Source organism: Tamandua tetradactyla, chromosome 8, assembly GCF_023851605.1.
Source record: "Tamandua tetradactyla isolate mTamTet1 chromosome 8, mTamTet1.pri, whole genome shotgun sequence".
Taxonomy (NCBI): Eukaryota; Metazoa; Chordata; class Mammalia; order Pilosa; family Myrmecophagidae; genus Tamandua; species Tamandua tetradactyla.
In genome coordinates this window covers 66,595,296-66,608,983 of record NC_135334.1, presented here as the reverse complement: position 1 = coordinate 66,608,983, position 13,688 = coordinate 66,595,296, and the positions used below count along the sequence as shown (strand labels likewise).

Sequence of the window (13,688 nt, the reverse complement as noted above, 5' to 3'; positions counted from 1 at the left end):
GTTTGTGTGTCTCCAGGAATTTGTCCATTTCATCTAAGTTGTTTAATTTGTGGCATATAGTTGTTCATAGTATCCTCTTATGATTTCTTTTATTTCTTCAGGGTCTGTAGTAACACACCCCTTCTCATTTCTGATTTTGTTTATTTGCATCCTCTTTTTCTTAGTCAGCCTTGCTAGTGGCCCATCAATTTTATTGATTTTCTCAAAGAACTGACTTTTGGTTTTATTGATTCTATTGTTCTTTTGTTCTCCCATTCATTTATCTGTGCTTTAATCTTTGTTATTTCTCTTCTCCTATTTGCTTTGGGGTTAGTTTGCTGTTCTTTCTCAAGTTCTTCCAGATTTGCTGTTAAGTCCTCAATTTTTGCGTTCTTATTTTTTAATATAGTCATTTAAGGCAATAGATTTCCCTCTCAGCACAGCCTTTGCCACATCCCATAAATTCTGATAAGTTGTATTCTCATTTTCATTCATCTCCGGATAGCTACTGATTTCTCTAGCAATTTCTTCTTTGACCCACTGGTTATTTAAGAGTGTGTTATTTGATCTCCATATATTTGTGATTGTTCTCATTCTTTGGTGGTTATTGAAATCCAGCTTCATTGCATTATTATCAGAGAAAATGCTTTGAATAATTTCAATATCTTTAAATTTATAAAGACATGTTTTGTGCCCCAGCATATGATCTAACCTGGAGACTGTTCCATGGGCACTAGAGAAGAATGTATAACCTTGTGCTTTTGGGTGGAATAACCTATATATATCTGTTAGGTCTAATTCATTTATCAAGTTATTTAACTTCGCTGTTTCCTTTTTGATCTTTTGTCTCGTTGTTCTATCTATAGAGGAGAGTGGTATATTGCAGTCTCCTGCTATTATCTTTGAAATATCTATCACTCTCTTCAGTTTTGCCAATGTCTGTCTCATGTACTTTGGAGCTCCTTGATTGGGAGTATAAACATTTATGATTGTCATAGGTTCTTGGTGAATTTACCCTTTAATTAGTATATAGTGTCCTTCTTTGTCTCTTATGATGTCTTTACATTTAAGTCTATTTTGTCTGACATTAGTATAGTTACTTCTGCTTTCTTTTGCTTACAATTTGAGTGGAAAATCTTTTTCCATCCTTTCACTTTCAATCTATTTGTATCCTTGTGTCTAAGATGAATCTCTTGTAAACAGCATATAGCTGGATTATGTCTTAATCCATTCTGCCAATCTGTATCTTTAATTGGTTAGTTAAGTCTGTTAATATTCAACATTATTACTGAAAAGCATTTCTTGATTCCACCACCTCATCTTTTTAAATTTATTGGTCAGATCTATATATTCTTATCCCTCTTTCTCTTTGTATTCTTTAAATTACCCTTAGTGGTACTCTTCAATTCTGTGCACTCCTCCAGACCTCTCCTGTGTTTTTTTTTCAGCCGGCAGAACTCCTTTTAGTATTTCTTGTAGGGCCGGTCTCTTGTTGATGAATTCTTTCAGTACTACTTTGTCTGTGAAAACTTTCATCTCTCCCTCAATTTTGAAGGACAATTTGTCTGGGTACAGAATTCTTGGCTGGAAGTCTTTCTCTTTCAATATCTTGAATATATCATACCAGTGCCTTCTCAGCTCCAGGGTGCTAGCTGAGTAGTCTGAACTCAGTCTTATTTTCCTTGTATGCAGTAGCTTGTTTTTCTCTTGCCGCTTTCAGGATTTTCTGCTTCTCTTCAACATTTGAAAGACTGATTAGTATGTGCCTTGGGGAAGGCCTAATAGAATTTATTCTGTTTGGAGTCCTTTTGGACTTTAACTTGTATATTTATGTCCTTTATGATGGTTGAGAAGTTTTCCCCCTTTATATCCTCAACTACTCTTCCTAGTCCTTTACTCCTCTTTTCTCATTCTGGGACACCAATGATTCTTATATTTGAGCACTTTGTTTTGTCTATCATTTCCCTGAGTTCCCATTCAATTTTTTCCATCTTTTTTGCCATTTGCTGTTTTGAGTCTTTGTTCTAGTTTGCTAGCTGCTGGAATGCAATATACCAGAAACAGAATGGCTTTTAAAAAGAGGAATTTAATGAGTTGCTAGTTTACAATTCTAAGGCTAAGAAAATGTTCCAATTAAAACAAGTCTATAGAAATGTTCAATCGAAGGCATCCATCCAGAGGAAGATACCTTGGTTCAAGAAGGCCAGTGAAGTTCAGGGTTTCTTTCTCAAGTGGAAGGGCACATGGTAAACACAGTCAAAGTTTCTCTCATCTGGAAAGGAACATGGTGAACATGGTCAGGGTTCCTCTCTCATCTGGAAGGGCACAAGGCGAATACAGCGTCATCTGCTAGCTTCTCCTGGCTTCCTGTTTCATGAAGCTCCCCGGGAGGCATTCTCCTTCTTCATCTCCAAATGTTGCTGGCTAGTGGACTCTGCTTCTTGTGGCTATGTCGTTCTGCTCTGCTCTCTCTGAATCTCCATTCTCCAAAATGTTTCCTCTTTTATAGGACTCCAATAAACCAATCAAGACCCACCCAAATGGGTGGCGACATGTTGTCACCTAATCCAGTTTAACAGCCACTCTTGACTAAATCACATCATCCAGGGAGACGATACAATCACAGTTTCAAACATACAGTATTGAACAGGGATTATTCTCCTTTTATGAAAAGGGATTCTGATTAAAACATGGCTTTTCTAGGGGGCATACATCCTTTCAAACCAGCACAGTCTTTGAAGTCAATTATCCTGTCCTCTAAATCACTTATTCTTTCTTCTGTTTCTTCAAATCTGGTGTTGTGTGCCTCTAGTATTTTTTTTTTATTTGGTCAACAAAGTCTTTAATCTCCGTGATTTCTGCTATTTTTCTGTTTATTCTTTCAAATTCTTCTTGTGCTCTTCTTCTGTCTTCTTGATCTTCTTTACGTCATTTGCTACCCCACTTATTTTATTAAGTAGAGTTTTATGAACATCTTTGATTAGTTGTTTCAACATCTGTGTCTCCTCTGGTATTTTAATTTGGTCATTAGGCAGGGCTATTTCTGTCTGTATTGTGATATACTTAGTGATCTTCTGCTGCCTTTGTTGCATGTAAATATCTTGATTGATTTACTTTGGGAGTTGGTTTCTTTCAGTAGTCAAAGGTCTTGTATTTGCGGTATGGTTGTACAGCAGGGAGCAGGGCATGGGATGGAGAACTCAGTATGGTGCTTTGTTTCAGGGCAGGTCTGGGTGCAGGTTGGGGATGTTATGCTGATGCTTGAGAACATGGGCGCCCAGCGGCCAGGGAGGATGTAGCCGTGCCGGTGAACCGGTCTGGGGGGCGTAACCCTGGTGTGCACTGCTCTAAGGCACGGGGCCCTTTGTGCGTATGAGTAGAGCTGTGGCAGCAGGTTGGCATTATGCCTTTGTGGACTGGGGGGCAGATGTGACCCGGCTGCGCAAACTGGCACTTTCTCAGAGCTGCGAAGTGAGGCTGAGTGCTGTGCATATGAACAGTTGTAGGACTGCTGTGAAGTGCAGTTCCCAGAGCTGAATGATGTGCATGCACAGAGGCCTGGGAGTGCCATAAAGGGATGCGCTGAGCTCAGGGAGGGCAGGGTGAAAGTGTGCGACACTATGGGCAGGGGGCGGGGTAGCCTAGGTATGGAGGTTACTGCCTGCAACCTTTATACGCTGGCAACAGCCTGCAGGGAACAGGGAAGGGGAGGCAGTGCTCGGGAGGTGTGAAGGAGAGGTGGGTTGGGCTATACTTGGGGTGGCGGTGTGGGGCAGGTATGTGCACTGGGGGCTGGTGGGGTGGGGGCACTAGGGGTGTGGGGAATGGGAGAGGGTGACAGGGTTCAGGTGTGTAGGGTGTGGGGTGAGTCGCTGGTCATGGGGCTGCACTGGTGAGGGCAGTGTGCCCAAGGAACGAGACCTGGCTTACTTCCTAGTCCTGTCCAGTCCGTGCACTTCTGTGGGCTCTGCAGCTCTGCACCCATGCACTCCTGCAGCAGGCTCTAGCCTTCTGTCTTCTGTCTCTCAGTTCCTCAGCCTCCGCCACCAGGGCTTCCACATGTGGTGCAGAAGGCTCTCTCGGGTCAGCTGCACTCCTGAGTTGCCGCCTCAGTCATTCTCTTGTCCCCTCTCCAACCTTTCCGTAGAGCAGGGCTAATCTCGAGCCACTCTAGTCAGCCATCTTTCCAGAAGGGATGTAAACCTAGTGTATTTCTGTAGTTCACTCCAAAAAAGTCTTTTGGCATTTAGGTGATCCAACAAACACAAACTGGATTGAGTGCATAACAGTTGTTGCCAACAGTTCTACCATGGTCTTTTTTTTTTTTTTTAACCCCTGGGGGATCTTTCGTATGCAGCACCTTCAGCAGGCTGCCCTGAGTTTCTGCGGTCCTTGGCTCCTGTACCCGGATAAGCATGGGGTTCTAAGTCGCTCCTGTGAGTAGCTTTAAAGTCTGTGCCTGCAGTGGGAGGTCTCAGGTTGCTGCCTATGTGCAACTCCCAAGTTGTTCCGAACTGAGTAGCGGGGAGGGAATGGATTGGCAGGTCTGGGAGAGAAATTTTCAAACTGTTTTTTCCTTTTCTTCGATTCAGCATTTGTGGAGTCCTTCTCCAGTCTCCATCATCCTCCAGAGTTCTAAGCAAGTGGGATTTGTTCTTTCATTTGCTGAATCTCTGCGGAAGTTTTTTTTCAGGGGACGTCTTATGCCACCATGCTGATGATATCACTCTCAAATGATATTAATGGAATCATGCTTGCTAGTTTGAAACTGTTACGTACCCCAGAAAAGCCATGCTCTTTTAATCTAATCTTGTAGAGCGGGCCTATAGTGGGTAGAAACTTGATTCGATTGTTTCCAAGGAGGTGTGACCCATCCAATTCAAGGTGCGTCTTAATCCTTTCCTAGAGTCTTTTATGAGAGTGAGCTAAGAGAAACTAAGAGAAAAAGAAAATGCCCCAGGAGAAGCCAGAAAGACCACAGGACCTGAGAGAACCATTTTGAAATCAACCCCAGGAAAGAAGGACCTGTAAAAACCTTCCCATGTGACAGAGAAACACCAGACACCATCAGCCTTTTCTCAGTGACAGTATCTTCTTGTTGATGCCTTTGCTTGAACATTTTTATGGTCATAAAACTAGATTTGTAACCTAGTAAATCCCAGTTTTCATTTGCTAAAGCTGCCATAATGCAATATACCAGAAATGAAAGGCTGTTTGTGCTGGTTTGAAACTATTATGTACCCCAGAAAAGCCATGTTTTAATCTGACCCAATCTTGTGGGGCCAGACCTATTGTTTAGGGTGGGAAACTTTGATTGGATTGTTTCCATGGAGATGTGGCATACCCAATTGTGGGTGTGGCCACCTTCAAGGCGGGTCCTGATTAGTTTATTAGAGTCCTTTAAAAGAGGAAGTATTTTGGAGAAACCTCAGATGCAGGCACTTGGAGAACAGTTGCTTCAGAGCTGGCAGAAACATGGATGTTTGGAGATGCTTGGAGTGCTGACAGAGAGAGCAGATACCTAGACATGAGCAGAGCCCAGCAGATGTTGCCAGGTTCCTTCCCATGAAATGCTAAGGACACCAGAACTCCTGGAGGAACTAAGTGAACTAAGTGAAGGCCCACAGATCCTTAGAGAGGAAATCACTGATATCAAAAGCTGAAAGCAGTGGAATCGGGAATAAGGACCAGCAGACACCAGCCATGTGCCTTTCCATGTGACAGATATGGGCCTTTCTTGAATCAAGGTATCTTTTCCTGAATGCCTTGGTTTGGACATTTGTCTGGCCTTAGAACTGTAAACTTATAACAATAAAGCCGTTTCATTTTTGGTAGATTGCATTCTGGCAGCTTTAGCATGCCAAAATGGCTTTTATAAAGGGGATTTATTAAGTTGCAAGTTACAATTTTAAGGTCATGAAAATGTCCAAATTAAGGCATCAACAAGAGGATATCTTCATTTAAGAAAGACCAATCAGGACTTCTGGAGAAGATGGCGGCTTAGTAAGACGCGCGGGTCTTAGTTCCTCCTCCAGAACAGCAACTAAAGAAACAGTAACAATACGAAACAGCTCCCGGAGCCACGACAGAGACCAAAAAGACAGCGTACCCCATTCTGGAACGGCTGAACGGGCAGGGAGAATCCGCTGCGGTGAGATACGCGAGGGGCACGCGTTTTCCCGGCTGGGGTGGCGGGCGACTGGGGTCCCCTCCACGCACGTGGCTCCCCGGTCTGACTGGGAATGTTGGATAGCGGGGCCCTCCCGCCACGCTTGGCGTCTCGGGCCAGCTGGGCAATTTGGACCGGCACTCCCCCAAGCCGCGGCGGCCGGCGACCCCCCCCCACTCCACGCGCGGTTTCCCGGGCCTACTGCGAGATTCGGATTGGCAAGTTAAAGGAGCCACAGCATCTTTTACTGGTGGGACCCGCAGACAGACGAGCGCCACGAGTGTCACCTACTGGGCAGGAAAAGAAAAACAGAGCCCAGAGATTTCACAGAAAAACCTTTCAACCAGCCGGGTCCCATACCCAGGGAAGTCTGATCAAATGCCCAGACACCAGCAGAAAATAATGGATGATGCTCAGAAAATTGAAGATATGGCCCAGTCAAAGGAACAAACCAATAGTTCAAATGAGATACAGGAGCTGAGACAACTAATGCTGAATATACGAACAGAAATGGAAAAACTCTTCAAAAACCAAATCAATAAATTGAGGGAGGACATGAAGAAGACATGGGTGGAACAAAAAGAAGAAATAGAAAATCTGAAAAAACAAATCACAGAACTTATGGGAGTGAAGGACAAAGAAGAAAAAATGGAAAAAACAATGGATACCTACAATGGTAGATCTAAAGGACAGAAGCTACAATTAGTGAACTGGAGGATGGAACATCTGAATTCCAAAAAGAAACAGAAACTATAGGGAAAAGAATGGAAAAACTTGAGCAGGGGATCAGGGAACTGAATGACAATATGAAGCGCACAAATATACGTGTTGTGGGTGTCCCAGAAGGAGAAGAGAAGGGGAAAGGAGGAGAAAAACTAATGGAAGAAATTATCACTGAAAATTTCCCAACTCTTATGAAAGACCTAAATTTACAGATTCAAGAAGTGCAGCGCACCCCAAAGAGAATAGACCCAAATAGGCATTCTCCAAGACACTTACTAGTTAGAATGTCAGAGGTCAAAGAGAAAGAGAGGATCTTGAAAGCAGCAAGAGAAAAACAATCTGTCACATACAAGGGAAACCCAATAAGACTATGTGTAGATTTCTCAGCAGAAACCATGGAAGCTAGAAGGCAGTGGGATGAGATATTTAAATTACTAAAAGAGAAAAACTGCGAACCAAGACTCCTATATCCAGCAAAATTGTCCTTCAAAAATGAAGGAGAAATTAAAACATTTATAGACAAAAAGTCACTGAGAGAATTTGTGACCAAGAGACCAGCTCTGCAAGAAATACTAAAGGGAGCACTAGAGTCAGATACGAAAAGACAGAAGAGAGAGGTATGGAGTAAAGTGTAGAAAGAAGGAAAATCAGATATGATATATATAATACAAAAGCCAAAATGGTAGAGGAAAATATTATCCAAACAGTAATAATACTAAAAGTTAATGGACTGAATTTCCCAATCAAAAGACATAGACTGGCAGAATGGATTACAACCCAGCAATACCACTGCTAGGTATCTACTCAAAGGACTTAAGGGCAAAGACACAGACGGACATTTGCACACCAGTGTTTATAGCAGCATTATCTACAATTGCAAAGAGATGGAAACAGCCAAAATGTACATCAACAGACGAGTGGCTAAACAAACTGTGGCGTATACCTACTATGGAATATTATGCAGCTTTAAGACAGACTAAACTTATGAAGCATGTAATAACATGGATGGACCTAGAGAACATTATGCTGAGTGAGTCTAGCCAAAAACTAAAGGACAAATACTGTATGGTCCCACTGATGTGAACCAACATTCGAGAATCAGCTTGGAATATATCATTGGTAACAGAGACCAGCAGGAGTTAGAAACAGGGTAAGATAATGGGTAATTGGAGCTGAAGGGATACAGACTGTGCAACAGGACTAGATACAAAAACTCAAAAATGGACAGCACAATAATACCTAAGTGTAATGTAACTAGGTTGGAACACTGAATGAAGCTGCACCTGAAATATAAAAAAAAAAAAAAAAAAAAAGAAAGACCAATCATGTCTAGGCTTTCCCATGTCACCATGTCACATGGGAAAGCACATGGTTACATCTGCTGTCCCCCTCTCCTGGCTTCTGGTTTCAAGTGACTCTCAGCTTCAGGTGTCTCCTGGGACATTTCCTTCTGCATCTCCAAATGTGTGTCTTTCGGTTTCATCTCTCTGCCCTCTGAGTTGGCCCTCCAAGCATATGTCTTACTCCAAAATGTCTCCCTCTTAAAAGACTCCAGTAAATGGATTGAGACCCAACTTGAATGGGCATGTTCATATCTCCATGGAAACATCCTAATCAAAAGGTTCCACCCACAGTAGGTATGCCCCCACAAGACTGGATTAGAAGAACAAGGCTTTTCTGGGGTACATAAAAGTTTCAAAGCAGCACAATCCCCTTTGAAAAAGCTGACCCATTTCTGATATATTGCATTCTGGCAGCTTTAGCTAATTGAGACACATGCTGTAAGCATACTTTCATCAAACTAGAGAAGAGCAAAACATCTTTCTCAAAGGTGACATTTTATTGGAATTTTTTTTCTTGTTAACTGTAAACAGAAGTTGCATAGACTTTACATAGTGGGTGCCATGGTCAGGTTCATATGTCAGCTTGGACAGGTGCTGTACCCGCTTGTCTGGGCAAGTGCTGGCCTGTCTGTTGCTATAAGGACATTTCATGGACTTAAATTACTGCTGCATCCACAGCTGATTGATTTGTAATCAGCCAAGGGGACTGTCTTCTGCAATAAGTGATGATTAATCCAATTACTGGAGGTTTTTAAGGAGGGTTCAGAAGAGACAGTTTTTCTCCTTCCTTCATCCAGAGAGCCTCTCCTGTGGAGTTCGTCCAGACCCTTCATCAGAGTCATCAGCTTCACAGCCTGCCTTACAGATTTTGGACTCTTCCATTCCCACGGTTGTTCAGCCAGCCTCTCCTCAGAGTTCACTGAGGAACTTCATCGGAGTTACCAGCTTGCAGCCTGCTGTCCAGACCTTGGACTCTATGTTTCCATGGATATGTAAGACACTTTTATAAATTTTATATCTATGGATATTTCCTGCTGATTCTGTTTCTCTAGAGAACCCTAGCTAATACAGGGGGCAATTCTGATATTGGAGTGCTTTCTTCAGAAAGAGAGATTTCCAGATGAAATTCATTAACAAGGAAAACAACCCTGTGTTGGGCTGGAATGACGGTGTATCGTACTCTTGCCTCACCATTCTGACTCTATCCCTCTGCCTAGGGAAAGGAATAGTGACCAAGATACCAAGTCCTTCTTAACTTCCTTTTCTTGTATATGGTTACATTTGGTACCCTGCATATAAATTAGATAACAGTTAAGAAATGAATTGTTTATAAGTTATTTGTTTAAATTTTGATGGTAGCCTTAGCTACTTCTTGACTGAGCTTAATTTAGGATTTCAAAACATTTTGAAACACCATTTATTTATTCATAACTGAAACCTAGGAACTTCAGGCTGTTGTTAAAAAGCCACGTACGGGTGGAAGGAGGTTCCAGGTCAAGATGGCGGCTTAACAACGTGCGCATTTTAGTTCGTCCTCCAGAACAACTGCTAAATAACCAGAAACAGTACAGAACAGCTCCTGGGGCCACGTCAGTGACCACACACAAGCGTACCCCAGTCTGGACCAGCTGGACCGGCTGCCAGCAACCCCCAAAACCGTGAGTTCCCAAAGCTGTGGTGGCCAGCACCCCTCCCCCACAGGCCGCTTCCCAGAGGGGAAAGGAAAGGACTTTACCAGCAGCAGTGACTGGGCACAATCAAATGCCAATTGTGGAACTAATTAACAAATTCTGACTACTAAAAATAGGCCCCCAGCTTAGGTGAACCCGATCAAAGCAGAGGTTGCTCATTTCTGCCCTGGCACCAAGGGGGCAGGACTGACAGAAAAAGGGAGAAAAAAAAGAAGGAAACAGGTTTTTGTGGCTGTGTATCTACAAAGGCTTGACTGCCTCTGGATACAGCGGCAGGACTTTTCAGGCTGCAATTACCCCAGGCATAGGCAGAAGTGAGCTCTTTTGGGGCTTATCTGGAGCCTGTGCCTTCCCCAGGGGAGGGGTGAAGGCCCACCCAGGTGGAATCCCTCCATCAAGGAATTCAGACACCAGGGCTTGTTAATTTGAAGCCATTAAAACCAGCCTACAACCTCTCCTCTGTCTCCAACAACCCCCCAGCCAAAGTTAAAGGTACCGCATCATCTTATGCTGGTGGGACCTGCAGTCAGACAAGCGCCACATACTGGGCAGGATAAGAAAAACAGAGTCCAGAGACTTCACAGGAAAGTCTTTCAACCTGCTGGGTCTGACCCTCAGGGAAAACCGACGCAGGTGACTCTTTCCTCTTGATAGGAGGCCAGTTTGGTCTGGGAAAATCTGGCTGGGGTCTATAATATCTAAGCAGACCCTCCTAAGTGTGTGGGGGGGAAAGGTACCACACAAGCAGGGCAAGAAACAAGAACTGAAAAATTCTCCTCTGTTAAACAAAACTTAAGCTAAAGGTTCAGATAAAGCTGAACAGAATGTCAAAGAACAGACATTTAATTAAGGTAATTAAATGCCTAGATGCCAGCAAAAAATAACAAATCACACTAAGGAAACTGAAGATATGACCCAGTCAAAGGAACAAACCAACAATTCAAATGACATACAGGAGCTGAAACAATTAATTCAGAATATACGAACAGACATGGAAAACCTCATCAAAAACCAAATCAATGAATTGAGGGAGGATATAAAAAAGGCAAGTAAGGAACAAAAAGAAACTGAAAGTCTGAAAAAACAAATCACAGAACTTATGGGAATGAAAGACACAGTAGAAGAGATGAAAAAAACAATGGAAACCTACAATGGTAGATTTCGAGAGGCAGAACATAGGATTAATGAACCGGAGGACAGAACATCTGAAATCCAACAAGAAACAGAAACTATAGGGAAAAAAATGGAAAAATATGAGCAGGGACTCAAGGAATTGAAAGACAATATGAAGCGCATGAATATACGTGTTGTGGGTGTCCCAGAAGGAGAAGAGAATGGAAAAGGAGGAGAAAAACTAATGGAGGAAATTATCACTGAAAATTTCCCAACTCTTATGAAAGACTTAAAATTACAGATCCAAGAAGTGCAGCGTACCCCAAAGAGAACAGATCCAAATAGACATACTCCAAGACATATAATAATCAGAATGTCCAAGGTCAAAGAGAAAGAGAGGATCTTGAAAGCAGCAAGAGAAAAGCCATCCATCACATACAAGGGAAGCCCAATAAGACTATGCGCAGACCTCTCAGCAGAAACCATGGAGGCGAGAAGACAGTGGGATAATATATTTAAATTATTAAAAGAAAAACTGCCAACCAAGAATTCTATATCCAGCAAAATTGTCCTTCAAAAATGAGGGAGAAATGAAAACATTTTCAGACAAAAAATCACTGAGAGAATTTGTGACCAAGAGACCAGCTCTGCAAGAAATACTAAAGGGAACACTAGAGACAGATACGAAGACAGAAGAGAGAGGTGTGGAGAAGGGTGTAGAAAGGAAGACTATGAGTAAAGGTAAAAAGAAGGAAAATTAGATATGACATATAAAATCCAGAAGGCAAAATAGTAGAAGAAAGTACTACCCATACAGTAATAACACTGAATGTTAATGGATTAAACTCTCCAATCAAAAGACATAGTCTGGCAGAATGGTTTAAAAAACAGGACCCATGTATACGCTGTCTCTACTCAAAGGTCACGAGGCCAAGGACACAAATGGACATTTACATGTTTATAGCAGCATTATTAACAATTACCAAGTGATGGAAAAAGCCAAAATGTCCATCAACAGACAGTTGACTAAACAAACTGTGACATTTACATAAGATGGAATATTATGCAGCTGTAAGACAAAATAAAGTTATGAAGTATGTAACAACATGAATGGACCTTAAGGACATTATGCTGAGTGTGATTAGCCAGAAATAAAAGGACAAATACTGTATGGTCTCACTGACATGAACTGACATTAGTGAATAAACTTAGAATATTTCCTTGGTAACAGAGACCATCAGGAGATAGAAATAGGGTGAGATATTGGGTGATTGGAGCTGAAGGGATACAGATTGTGCAACAGGACTGAATATAAAATCTCAGATATGGACAGCACAATACTACCTAACAGTAATGTAATTATGTTAAAACACTGAATGAAGCTGCATGTGAGAATGATAGAGGGAGGAGGACTGGGGACATAAATGAAATCAGAAAGAAAGATAGATGGTAAAGATCGAGATGGTATAATCTAGGAATGCCTAGAGTGTATAATAATAGTGAAATGTACAATGTAAAAATTTAAGAAATGTTTTTGCCTGAGGAAGAACAAAGGAATGTCATTATTGCAGGGTGTTGAAAATAGATGATAATTTATACTTTAAAATGTCACCTCATGTGTGAGACTAAAGCAAAAAATGTTTGTTACAAAATTTATATTTTGACTAGAGCATTTCCTAATATAACTCATGTAGATAGTTTGATTGAATGTCATAAGTACTTGGAATCTCAGGTAGCACATGAGATTTTGTTGGTTTGTCCAGAGTGATGCCCCGATGAATCCTAGAGTGATTTGATCAGTGAGTGGAAAAGTATTTGCAAGCCCCCTTCGGGGAATGGTGAGAGTGGGGAGAAATTCAACTTCCCCAAGTTGAATTCTTGATATTCTCACAAGCAGTGTGGACAACCAAAGCTATAGGCTGAGCCCCCAGGCTTGGGGTTTGTTCACATGAAACTTAACCCCACAAAGGATAGGTCAAGTCTACTTAAAATTTAGGCCTAAGAGTCACCCCCAGGAGAGCCTCTTTTGTTGCTCAGATGTGGCCTCTCTCTCCAGCCAACACAACGAGCAGTCTCACCACCCTCCCCCTCTCTGCGTGGGACATGACTCCCAGGGGTGTGGACCTTCCTGGCAACGTGGGACGGGGATCCTGGAATGAGCTGAGACTCAGCATCAAGGGACTGAAAAAAACCCTAGAATGAGCTGAGAATTAATATCGGGATTGAGAGAACCTTCTCGACCAAAGGGGGAAGAGTGAAATGAGACTAAGTGTCAATGGCTGAGAGATTCCAAACAGAGTTGAGAGGTTATCCTGGAGGTTATTCTTATGCATTAAATAGATATCACCTTGTTGTTCAAGATGTAGTGGAGAGGCTGGAGGGAACTGCCTGAAAATGTAGAGCTGTGTTCCAGTAACCATGTTTCTTGATGATGATTGAACAATGATATAGCTTTCACAATGAGACTCTGCGAATGTGAAAACCTTGTGTCTGATGCTCCTTTTAGCTACTATATCAGCAGAAGAGTAGAACATATGGAATAAAAATAAATAATAGGGGGAACAAATGTTAAATTTAGTTTGAAATGCTAGTGGTAAATGAAAGCGAGGGGTAAGGGGTATGGTATGTATAATCATTTTTCTCTGTTATCGTTTTATTTCTTTTTCTGTT

General features: G+C 42.1%; 1 protein-coding gene across 6 annotated transcripts in view; it reads right to left on the bottom strand.

The window, feature by feature from the left end:
* ALG8 (ALG8 alpha-1,3-glucosyltransferase) overlaps positions 1–13,688 on the bottom strand; it is a 58,636-nt gene that overhangs the window by 2,515 nt on the left and 42,433 nt on the right. The window lies entirely within an intron of this gene.